Here is a 13,066-nt window from a genome sequence, read left to right as displayed (position 1 = left end):
TGGCCGAGCGGTTCTAGGGGGCTTCAGTCCGGAACCGCCCTGCTGCTACGGTCACAGGTTCGAGTCCTACCTCGGGCATGGCTGTGTGTGATGTCCTTAGGTTAGTTAGGTTTAAGTAGTTCTAAGTTCTAGGGGACTGATGACCTCAGATGTTAAATTCCATAGTGCTCAGATCCATTTTTTTTTTTTTTTTGTAAACAATAAATCTACAGGGTGTCCGAAAAGTATTTCCCTGATTACATAAATTGATAACTCAGGCTAGAAGTAAGATACAAATATGAAACGTGTTGAATTCGCTATCTTCGTGAATTGCTGACCGTGGTGGCCGAGCGGTTCTAGGCGCTTCATTCCGGAACCTCACGACTGCTACGGTCGCGGGTTCAAATCCCGCCTCGGGCATAGATGTGTGTTGATGTCCTTAGGTTAGTTAGGTTTAATTAGTTCTAAGTTCTAGGCGACTGATGACCTCAGAAGTTAAGTAGCATAGTGCTCAGAGCCATTTGAACCATTTTATTGTGTCGAATTATTTACAGACTATCAAAGTTTTTGTTCTGTTTTAGGTTCGCAGTACGCAAGTAGTGGATGAGGTGCAGTGCCCCGCAAGCCATGTTAACCAATCAGGAGAAGGCACAGTGTGTCCTGTGGTACCATGAGACACGATCGCCAAACACAGTGCAGAGACACTTCCAGACAACATTTGGAAGGAATCCACCTCATGTCAAAAGCATTAAAGCCTGGTACGAGAGGTTCAAGAACACAGGATCGGTTGCTGGCCTCCCGAGGTCTGGTCGACCGAGAACCTCAGCAGACAGGGTGGAAGCTGTAAGGCAGTCTTTTCTGCCAAGTCCGAAGAAATCGGTGCGCAGGGCCACACGTGAATTACAAATGGTTCAAATGGCTCTAAGCACTGTGGGACTCAACTGCTGTGGTCATAAGTCCCCTAGAACTTAGAAGTACTTAAACCTAACTAACCTAAGGACATCACACACATCCATGCCCGAGGCAGGATTCGAACCTGCGACCGTAGCGGTCGTACGGTTCCAGACTGTAGCGCCTTTAACCGCTCGGCCACTCAGGCCGGCCGTGAATTACAGATGCCAAAAAGCTCTCTCCATGACATTTTACACAAACGTTTATTGTTTCGTGCGTACAAAGTGCAAATCGTTCAGGCCTTGTTCCCCAATGACAAAATGGCTCTGACCACTATGGGACTTAACTTCTGAGGCCATCAGTCCCCTTGAACTTAGAACTACGTAAACCTAACTAACCTAAGGACATCAAGACACATCCACGCCCGCGGCAGGATTCGAACCTGCCACCGTAGCGGTCGCGCGGTTCTAGACTGAAGCGCCTAGAACCGCTCGGCCACACCGGCCGGCTGTCCATTGACAGTACACGTCCATATGACTTTGCGGTCGAAATGCTATCACGTATTGAGGACGATGATGGTTATCTCAGACGACGTTTTTTTGTCAGTGGAGTAGTGAATCGCCATAATGTGCGCATTTGGGGTTCACAGCCCCCTGGCGAGGTCACGGAGTGCACCAGAGGCAGTCCAAAGGTGAGTGTTGAATTTCACGATCGAATTATCGGACCATTCTTCTTCGCTGAGGCTACCGTCACATCTGGAGTGTATCTGGACATGTTGCAACTGTATGCTGTTCCCCAGCTGCTTCAGTATCACCCCGATGTCTCGTTTCAGCAAGACGGTGCACCGCCTCATTGGGGTTTGGACGTCCGTGCCTATCTCGATATGACCTTTCCTCGGCGATGGATTGGTCGTGGTGGGCCAACGGTTTGGCCTCCACGCTCTCCTGACATAACCCCATTAGACTTCTTTTTATGGGGTTATGTCGAGGACGAGGTCTACCTTACACGTGTACCAGATCATGAAACCCTGCGGCAACGGATAACCACAGTCGTTGAATCGATCCGTCCAGTGATGTTGGCTAATGTGTGGACGGAAACTGAATATCGCCTAGATGTGCTACGTACTACCAAGGGTGCTGAAGTGGAAGTTTACTGTTGTTGTTGTTGTTGTTGTTGTGGTCTTCAGTCCTGAGACTGGTTTGATGCAGCTCTCCATGCTACTCCATCCTGTGCAAGCTTCTTCATCTCCCAGTACCTACTGCAACCTACATCCTTCTGAATCTGCTTAGTGTATTCATCTCTTGGTCTCCCTCTACGATTTTTACCCTCCACACTGCCATCCAATACTTAATTGGTGATCCGTTGATGCCTCAGAACATGTCCTACCAACCGATCCCTTCTTCTGGTCAAGTTGTGCCACAAACTTCTCCCCAATCCTATTCAATACTTCCTCATTAGTTACATGATCTACCCATCTAATTTTCAGCATTCTTCTGTAGCACCACATTTCGAAAGCTTCTATTCTCTTCTTGTCCAAACTAGTTATCGTCCATGTTTCACTTCCATACATGGCTACGCTCCATACAAATACTTTCAGAAACAACTTCCTGCACTTAAATCTATTCTCGATGTTAAAAAATCTCTTCTTCAGAAACGCTTTCCTTGCGATTGCTGGTCTACATTTTATATCTTTTCTACTTCGACCATCATCAGTTATTTTGCTCCCCAAATAGCAAAACTCCTTTACTACTTTAAGTGTCTCATTCCATAATCTAATTCCCTCAACATCGCCCGACTTAATTCGACTACATTCCATTATCCTCGTTTTGCTTTTGTTGATGTTCATCTTCTACCCTCCTTTGAAGACACTGTCCATTCCGTTCAACTGCTCTTCCAAGTCCTTTGCTGTCTCTGACAGAATTACAGCCGGCCTGAGTGGCCGTGCGGTTCTAGGCGCTACAGTCTGGAACCGGGCGACCGCTACAGTCGCAGGTTCGAATCCTGCCTCGGGCATGGATGTGTGTGATGTCCTTAGGTTAGGTAGGTTTAATTAGTTCTAAGTTCTAGGTGACTGATAACCTCAGAAGTTAAGTCGCATAGTGCTCAGAGCCATTTGAACCATTTTTTTGACAGAATTACAATGTCATCCGTGAACCTCAAAATTTTTTATTTCTTCTCCATGGATTTTAATACCTACTCAGAATTTTTCTTTTGTTTCCTTCACTGTTTGCTCAATATACACATTGAATAGCATAGGGGAGAGGCTACAACCCTGTCTCACTCCCTTCCCAACCACTGCTTCCCTTTCATGTCCCTCGACTCTTATAACTGCCTGTGTGATAAAAAAAGCTTTGATAGTTTGTAAACAATTTGACACCGGTTTCATATTTGTGTCTTACTTCTAGCCTGAGTTATCAATTTATGTAATCAGGGAAAGACTTTTCGGACTCCGTGTATTTCGTCCCTGCAACACTGCGCAGATGGAAGGAACCCGGGCAGAAATTCGTCCTAGCGTCGGTAGCGGAATAACAAGGAAACCGCTAGTAGCCGTGGAGTGGAGGGGGGTAGGCACGACACAATTTCTAACCTGAGGACGCTTGAGTACAGTTGCACCCGAAACGACCGAATCACACACACCGACCGCCGAACGCCGCCGCGGTTTCCCTGTGCTTTTTTCGTTTCCTACCCCCCCCCCCCCCCCTCCACCCTCCTTTCCGTATTTCGTCGTTATCCTTTTTCTTATTTGTACTTTTTTTTAATTTTATTTTGCGTCGTTCGCTTCCCGCAGCGGTGCAGTGATTGCCCGCAATTGGTGCCGTCAATGATTCGTCAATGATCCCCGGGCCGGCTGACCTCTTGTCGGCGACCGCGCCTGGGGGTCAAATGGCGCCGCACGTGAGCGAAATAGCGAGACGGAGGAGCCTGGGAAGCGATAACTTGCCCAGCTAGCGGCCAGGAAGGGCGGGGGGGGGGGGGGGGGGGGGGGACTGCAACGCGCATCACCAACCCGTGGCGTAGCCGCACAGTAGCCTGCGAGAACGGAGACACTTCTGTACACAACATCAGCGCTTACGTACACTCAACGGTTCCTCAAAACACTAGGCACCATCTCGGCCAACAAATTTGCTCCAGCCAACACAATCAGCTGCAAGGTTTTCAGCTTGCAATTGACGGAGAAGTCGAGATCAGAAACGACACTTGTCATAATATATGAGTTATTACTAGGGCCCGGAATTTAATGACGAGTAATATTTTTTTTTAACTATAGGGTGAATTTTAGAACAATTTATACACAGATCTAGGCATTTTAGTGTCGAAAAATGTATTTTGATTGTGCATACAAAGTCATATTTCAACAAATTTTAGTAATAGGTCATATTGCGGCTAACTTTTAATATAATACGTCATATTTCCGTCAACTTTTGCCAAAAATGCATATACCGTTTTTCTCGTATCTTACGGGACACACGAATAAGAAAATGAGTATGTTGCTCACGACACAATATTTAACGTGCTATTATGAAAGATAAACAGATAAAATTTCTCATGGTTAGGATTCACAGTCATATATCATCTCTTAAAAGACATCATAGTCGCTGTTGACTCTATAAAATATTTACTGTAACAATTGCAATCAGACCCGTGGTCTAGGGGTAGCGTCTTTGATTCAGAACCAAAACGTCTTTGGTCCCGGGTTCGATCCGCGCCCCTGCCTAAATTTTGATACATAATCAGCACTGGCAGCCGAAGACTTCCGCCATAAGAAGTCAGCCTCATTCTGCCAATGGCCTTGTCAAAGAGGGCGGAGGAGCGGATAGAGGTTCAGGGCACTCTCTTGTCCTAGGGGTGGGAAATTGCCCCTAAAGGCGGAAGAATCAGCAATGATCAACGACATGAGGATGCAGAAGGCAATGGAAACCACTGCATTAAAGACACGTAACGTGTATCCACAGGACATGTGGCCTGTAATTGAAGAAGTGTCATGATGATCTCTCCATTGGGAAAAGACTCCGGAATAGTTCCCCATTCGGATATCCGGGAGGGGACTGCCAAGGGGGAGGTTACCATGAGAAAGAGATTGAATAATCAACGAAAGAATAACGTTCTACGAGTCGGGGCGTGGAATGTCAGAAGCTTGAACGTGGTAGGGAAACTAGAAAATCTGAAAAGGGAAATGCACAGGCTCACTCTAGATATTGTAGAGGTCAGTGAAGTGAGGTGGAAGGAAGACAAGGATTTCTGGTCAGATGAGTATCGGGTAATATCAACAGCAGCAGAAAGTGGTATAACAGGTGTAGGATTCGTTATGAATAGGGAGGTAGGGCAGAGGGTGTGTTACTGTGAACAGTTCAGTGACCGGGTTGTTCTAATCAGAATCGACAGCAGACCAACACCGACAACGCAAGCTGAAGATGAACAGGTAGAGAAAGTGTATGAGGATGTTGAAAGAGTAATGCATTATGTAAAGAGGAACGAAAATCTGGGCGACTGGAATGCAGTTGTAGGGAAAGGAGTAGAAGAAAAGGTTACAGGAGAATATAGGCTAGAGACCAGGAGTGAAAGAGGAGAAAGACTAATTGAGTTCTGTAACAAGTTTCAGCTAGTAATAGCGTATACCCTCTTCAAGAATCACAAGAGGAGGAGGTATAGTTGGAAAAGGCCGGGAGATACGGGAAGATTTCAATTAGATTACATCATGGTCAGACAGAGACTCCGAAATCAGATACGGGATTGTAAGGCGTACCCAGGAGCAGGTATAGACTCAGATCACAATATAGTAGTGATGAAGAGTAGGCTGAAGTTCAAGACATTAGTCAGGAAGAATCAATAGGCAAACAAGTGGGATACGAAAGTACTAAGGAATGACGAGATACGTTTGAAGTTCTCTAACGCTGTAGATACAGCAATAAGGAATAGCGCAGTAGGCAGTACAGTTGAGGAGGAATGGACATCTCTAAAAAGGGACATCACAGAAGTTGGGAAGGAAAACATAGGTACAAAGAAGGTAGCTGCGAAGAAAACATGTGTAACAGAAGAAATACTTCAGTTGATTGATGAAAGGAGGAACTACAAACATGTTCCGGGAAAATCAGGAATACAGAAATACAAGTCACTGAGGAATGAAATAAATAGGAAGTGCAGGGAAGCTAAGACGAAATGGCTGCAGGCAAAAGGTGAAGACATCGAAAAAGATATGATTATCGAAAGGACAGACTCAGCATACAGGAAAGTCAAAACAAACTTTGGTGACATTAAAAGCAACGGTGGTAACATTTAGAATGCAACGGGAATTCCACTGTTAAATGCAGAGGAGAGAGCAGATAGGTGGAAAGAATACATTGAAAGCCTCTATGAGGGTGAAGATTTGTCTTATGTGATAGAAGAAGAGACAGGAGTCGATTTAGAAGAGATAGGGGATCCAGTATTAGAATCGGAATTTAAAAGAGCTTTGGAGGCCTTACGGTCAAATAAGGCAGAAGGGATAGACAACATTCCATCAGAATTTCTAAAATCATTGGGGGAAGTGGCAACAAAACGACTATTCACGTTGGTGTGTAGAATATATGAGTCTGGCGACATACCATCTGACTTTCGGAAGAGCATCATCGACACAATTCCGAAGACGGCAAGAGCTGAAAAGTGCGAGAATTATCGCACAATCAGCTTAACAGCTCATGCATCGAAACTGCTTACAAGAATAATATACAGAAGAATGGGAAAGAAAATTGAGAATGCCCTAGGTGACGATCAGTTTGGCTTTAGGAAAAGTAAAGGGACGAGAGAGGCAATTCTGACGTTATGGCTAATAATGGAAGCAAGGCTAAAGAAAAATCAAGACACTTTCGTAGGATTTGTCAACCTGGAAAAAGCGTTCGACAGTATAAAATGGTGCAAGCTGTTCGAGATTCTGAAAAAAGTAGGTGTAAGCTATAGGGAGAGACGGGTCATATGCAATATGTACAACTACCAAGAGGGAATAATAAGAGTGGACGATCAAGAACGAAGTGCTCGTATTAAGAAGGGTGTAAGACAAGGCTGTAGCCTTTCGCCCCTACTCTTCAATCTGTACATCGAGGAAGCAATGATGGAAATAAAAGAAAGGTTCAGGAGTGGAATAAAAATACAAGGTGAAAGGATATCAATGATACGATTCGCTGATGACATTGCTATCCTGAGTGAAAGTGAAGAAGAATTAAATGATCTGCTGAACGGAATGAACAGTCTAATGAGTACACAGTATGGTTTGAGAGTAAATCGGAGAAAGACGAAGGTAATGAGAAGTAGTAGAAATGAGAACAGCGAGAAACTTAACATCAGGATTGATGGTCACGAAGTCAATGAAGTTAAGGAATTCTGCTACCTAGGCAGTAAAATAACCAATGACGGACGGAGCAAGGAGGACATCAAAAGCAGACTCGCTATGGCAAAAAAGGCATTCCTGGCCAAGAGAAGTCTACTAATATCAAATACCGGCCTTCCATGGTACTGGAGGGAGCTGTAGAGGGCAAAAACTGTAGAGGAAGACAGAGATTGGAATACGTCAAGCGAATAATTGAGGACGTAGGTTGCAAGTGCTACTCTGAGATGAAGAGGTTAGCACAGGAAAGGAATTCGTGGCGGGCCGCATCAAACCAGTCAGTAGACTGATGACAAAAAAAAAAAAAAAAAAAACTATTGCAATTTCGGCCTTATGGCCATTTTCAAGTAACACTGCAAAGTTACATTCTGTCAGATAGTTTTATATTCTGACAGAATGTAGCTTTGCTGTGTTACTTGAAAATGTTACATTCTGTCAGATAGTTTTACATTCTGACAGAATGTACCTTTGCAGTGTTACTTGAAAATGGCCATAAGGCCGTAATTGCAATAGTAACAATAAATATTTTATACAGACAATGGCGACTATGATGTCCTTTAAGAAATAAACAGATAAATGAGCACTCAGCTTTATTTCTCAGGACTGTAGCAGAAAATCGGTGTACCACACAGTCGTTTCGCGAACATAAAACATTGTTGCGCAGAGTCAACTAATACTCTCTCAGAGCCAACAAAGGCGGCTTCTGCCGTAACAATCATCGCAGTCGCACAGGTGTTCGCAGTAACCAGTGAATACAGCCTCTGCCTTGTTCAACATGCCTGAAGCAAAGTGCTCCGACAGCGTGAAGTTGCGAGGACATGTTCGAGAATTTGGAGAGAAGTTCTTTAGTACTGATGGGAAAATATTATTTTGTAAACTGTGTAAAGTTAAAGTTAGTGCAGAAAGGCGCTAGAAACACCAAGCTATTTTAGGTTATACGGAGCACCAACCAAGGGCAAATTTTGCCAGTGTTACAATAAGTTGTAAATCTTGTAATTTGTTGTAATATGTTTTTATTTTATGTAATTCTGTTTCCATTGAGATATTAGTTTAAGAGGAAATAGTGACAACATAATTGAAAGCTTAATTTTTTTTAACACTCATAGAGTGAACCTAACAACCAAGAATGGTCAAATCTTGGTCATTGAAAGTTTCTGTAAACAAGATAAGAAGGTTTGTAATTGAATACAAAGGCTGTCTAAAGTTTCTATGCACTACTTGATCTATTAACTGAATAATACAGCTTTGTCATTGAGAGAAAGTTTCAAAAACAGAAATGAAAACACTTGCTAAAATACATGTTATTGTACATTAGAAACTCTCGGAAAACACTTTTCACTTGGAGAGAATCTTTTCACTTACAGATGACATTTACCTCATGCACACAAAATGGTTGATTCTGGATGAGTCTTACACAGATGGTGCCCACAGATTCCACACGTTAACTTGGTTTTTGTGATCTTGTCTCTTGCTCTCTGGTTACTTGCATTCTTCAAGCCTAAGTATCACATTGCTTTCCTAGTTGGTTCTTCATTTGCAGCAATTTTGTTTAGCTTCTTTCCTAGGATCTCTCCCATCGTGCAAATAATAGGCAACTGGAATCCTTTCAAATCCATGGCTCGCTCTTCTACGTATGGTTTCAAAAGTTTGTGGCCTAATTCATGGTGATACAGTTTTCTGGCGTTTGGTTTCCCTTCATTCCATTTAGGCGCATTCGCCTTGAACAGTGTGTATGAGTTAACTGCAGCTATATCAAGTAGTCTGTAGAACATTGGCAGTGGTCATCTTTTCGTACCCCTTTTTGTAGAGTATGTTCTAACCATTTGATCTACGGCATCCACTCCTCCCTTAGTGGAATTATAGTACACGTTTATGTGTGTTTTCTTTTTTGGTGTATCAACGTCTACTCCTGCATTACGATGTTGTGTAGACAACATCAACAGATTTTTCTTTGGTTTTCCCTCTGTGATGTAAGAGACAATTGTTACTGGCAGCTTCTTAGAAGATGGGTCTGTGAATGCGAGTTTGGAGGAATACAGCTCTCAGCCTGCTGTCATCTTAAGTTCCTGCGGTACATGTTTTCTGTTTGATTTGAGTGTCCCAACCAATGTAAGTTTGCAGAGAATGTCCACCGACTCCACAGAAGTGTAGAAGCGGTCAGTTGTGACATTGTAGCCTGTATTCTTTATTGGCTCCACCAGTCTCTTCACAATCTCAAGAGGACCTCTTTCACTGGCAGGTCTACTGTCATTTCCAGCATACACTTCCATTTTCATTAAGTATCGTTCAGTTGCACTACAAAGAATTCTGACTAATATTCCATATTTTCCAGGTTTTTCTTTGAGGAAAATTTTGAAAGGACAACGACCTCTGAAAAGACGCAACATTTCACCAATTGTATTGTCAGGTCCACTTCTGAAGTACCGTGGGAATATTCCATTCAATACTTCAAATACTCCACGCAGCGGCGCAAATTTGTCACGCACACGTTTTTCTGACCTGGTACCTTCATCATCAAAGCGAAGAATTTTCAATAGCTGACATGCTCTTGTCTTACCCATAGCTCCTCTATAAATCGCTCTTCCCAATAAATTTGACCATAAGTCACATAAAGAAATACTGGTGTCCTGGTAAACTCCCATTAGAATTACAATTCCCATCAATGCATATACACTCCTGGAAATGGAAAAAAGAACACATTGACACCGGTGTGTCAGACCCACCATACTTGCTCCGGACACTGCGAGAGGGCTGTACAAGCAATGATCACACGCACGGCACAGCGGACACACCAGGAACCGCGGTGTTGGCCGTCGAATGGCGCTAGCTGCGCAGCATTTGTGCACCGCCGCCGTCAGTGTCAGCCAGTTTGCCGTGGCATACGGAGCTCCATCGCAGTCTTTAACACTGGTAGCATGCCGCGACAGCGTGGACGTGAACCGTATGTGCAGTTGACGGACTTTGAGCGAGGGCGTATAGTGGGCATGCGGGAGGCCGGGTGGACGTACCGCCGAATTGCTCAACACGTGGGGCGTGAGGTCTCCACAGTACATCGATGTTGTCGTCAGTGGTCGGCGGAAGGTGCACGTGCCCGTCGACCTGGGACCGGACCGCAGCGACGCACGGATGCACGCCAAGACCGTAGGATCCTACGCGGTGCCGTAGGGGACCGCACCGCCACTTCCCAGCAAATTAGGGACACTGTTGCTCCTGGGGTATCGGCGAGGACCATTCGCAACCGTCTCCATGAAGCTGGGCTACGGTCCCGCACACCGTTAGGCCGTCTTCCGCTCACGCCCCAACATCGTGCAGCCCGCCTCCAGTGGTGTCGCGCCAGGCGTGAATGGAGGGACGAATGGAGACGTGTCGTCTTCAGCGATGAGAGTCGCTTCTGCCTTGGTGCCAATGATGGTCGTATGCGTGTTTGGCGCCGTGCAGGTGAGCGCCACAATCAGGACTGCATACGACCGAGGCACACAGGGCCAACACCCGGCATCATGGTGTGGGGAGCGATCTCCTACACTGGCCGTACACCACTGGTGATCGTCGAGGGGACACTGAATAGTGCGCGGTACATCCAAACCGTCATCGAACCCATCGTTCTACCATTCCTAGACCGGCAAGGGAACTTGCTGTTCCAACAGGACAATGCACGTCCGCATGTATCCCGTGCCACCCAACGTGCTCTAGAAGGTGTAAGTCAACTACCCTGGCCAGCAAGATCTCCGGATCTGTCCCCCATTGAGCATGTTTGGGACTGGATGAAGCGTCGTCTCACGCGGTCTGCACGCCCAGCACGAACGCTGGTCCAACTGAGGCGCCAGGTGGAAATGGCATGGCAAGCCGTTCCACAGGACTACATCCAGCATCTCTACGATCGTCTCCATGGGAGAATAGCAGCCTGCATTGCTGCGAAAGGTGGATATACACTGTACTAGTGCCGACATTGTGCATGCTCTGTTGCCTGTGTCTATGTGCCTGTGGTTCTGTCAGTGTGATCATGTGATGTATCTGACCCCAGGAATGTGTCAATAAAGTTTCCCCTTCCTGGGACAATGAATTCACGGTGTTCTTATTTCAATTTCCAGGAGTGTATTTCAGAATCGCTAACGGGAGATACATTTGATCTTTCAGCTTCTTCATTTGTGTGGTCAAGTATTATCCGTACTAATTCAGGAGTGAAAATTTTTTTAAATGATTCACATATGCTTGTTACTTTCCCAGCACTGGTTATTCCTTGACGCTCACGGACTATCTTACCAAAATCCCTTTTACTATGTCTGAGTGCTTCTGCAAGATACACGCTGCCAGAACTTTTAACATATTTATTTGGAGCGTCACCTGCATGGTTTCTTCTTCATTGTCCTCCGCTTCTTCACTGGAATCCTTTTCTACTTCTGTATAAACTGACTCAAAATCACATAAATCTGATAATTCGTCATCGAGTAACAGCTCTGCAAGAACTTCTGCGTCGTTCAAGCCTCTATAGCTCATCTTACAAAATCTACTTTACAATAAAGGCGTCCCTCTACTGCGGAAAACTGCTAACAGTAATAATGGCAAGTTTGAAATCAACAATGAAAGTGAAACGCAACAATTAGACGCTCAACAAACCACTGTAAAACTCATGTTCGAGGTTGACAACTGAATAAAAAAAAAAAAAAAACGTACGGGCAAATTTTGCCCATGCTTGGTGGTTGCAGGGAAGATAATAAGAATTATGGTCGCATGGAGTACCAACCCCAGGCAAAATGTGCCCCTTGGGCATAAAATTCCTATTTTGTACTTGCGATTATAAAAATTTAACCATAGAAATGTACAGCATACTGTATTATAAGGTAACAGACAAATAGAAAAAGACCCTAAAACATAGAAGGATATTGGCCATGACACTTTTTAAAAAATTAAAATGTACGGGCAATTTTGCCCGTGCTGGGTGTTTCTGGGGTTAATGTGCAACAAAACTGTAATACCGGTAAACACAGCAGCTGTGTGAAACGAAGTGCTGAAAATAACAGCAGGCAAACGCTGTTATTTGAACAGAGAGGTCAATCGTCAACCGTGCAATCATTCTGCAAGGATTTGTGTGAGATGGCGGTCTCCTGCAACATCCCACTGGAAAAGCTGAAGAATCCACGCTTCACACGGTTCTTGTAGAAGTACACAACACATCCAATTCCAGATGAATCTACACTGAGAAAGATCTATTTATCCGTATGCCACAATGATGTGCTCAACAAAATACGAATTACTATTGCTGAGCAAAAGATCTGGCTGTCGATAGATGAAACTACGGATGTTAGTGGGCGATATATTGCAAATGTTGTTGGTGTTGTCAAAGTTGATGGCCCTGGAGATATGTTCCTACTAACGTGTGAAGCTATCGATAGAGTAAACAATCTACATCTACATCTACATCCATACTCCGCAAGCCACCTGACGGTGTGTGGCGGAGGGTACCTTTAGTACCTCTATCGGTTCTCCCTTCTATTCCGGTCCCGTATTGTTCGTGGAAAGAAGGATTGTCGGTATGCCTCTGTGTGGGCTCTAATCTATCTGATTTTATCCTCATGGTCTCTTCGCGAGATATACGTAGGAGGGAGCAATATACTGCGCTGGACTCTTCGGTGAAGGTATGTTCTCGAAACTTTAACAAAAGCCCGTACCGAGCTACTGAGCGCCTCTCCCGCAGAGTCTTCCACTGGAGTTTATCTGTCATCTCCGTAACGCTTTCGCGATTACTAAATGATCCTGTAACGAAGCGCGCTTCTCTCCGTTGGATCTTCTCTATCTCTTCTATCGACCCTATCTGGTACGGATCCCACACTGCTGAGCAGT

General features: G+C 44.7%; 1 non-coding gene across 1 annotated transcript; it reads right to left on the bottom strand.

The window, feature by feature from the left end:
* Nucleotides 1-994: 994 nt before the first annotated feature.
* Trnap-ugg (transfer RNA proline (anticodon UGG)) lies at nt 995-1,078 on the bottom strand. The gene has a single exon. It is a non-coding gene; the product is annotated as a tRNA-Pro (tRNA).
* Nucleotides 1,079-13,066: the final 11,988 nt, after the last annotated feature.

The sequence above is a fragment of the Schistocerca serialis genome, chromosome 11, assembly GCF_023864345.2.
Source record: "Schistocerca serialis cubense isolate TAMUIC-IGC-003099 chromosome 11, iqSchSeri2.2, whole genome shotgun sequence".
Taxonomy (NCBI): Eukaryota; Metazoa; Arthropoda; class Insecta; order Orthoptera; family Acrididae; genus Schistocerca; species Schistocerca serialis.
This window is presented reverse-complemented; position numbering and strand designations above follow the sequence as displayed.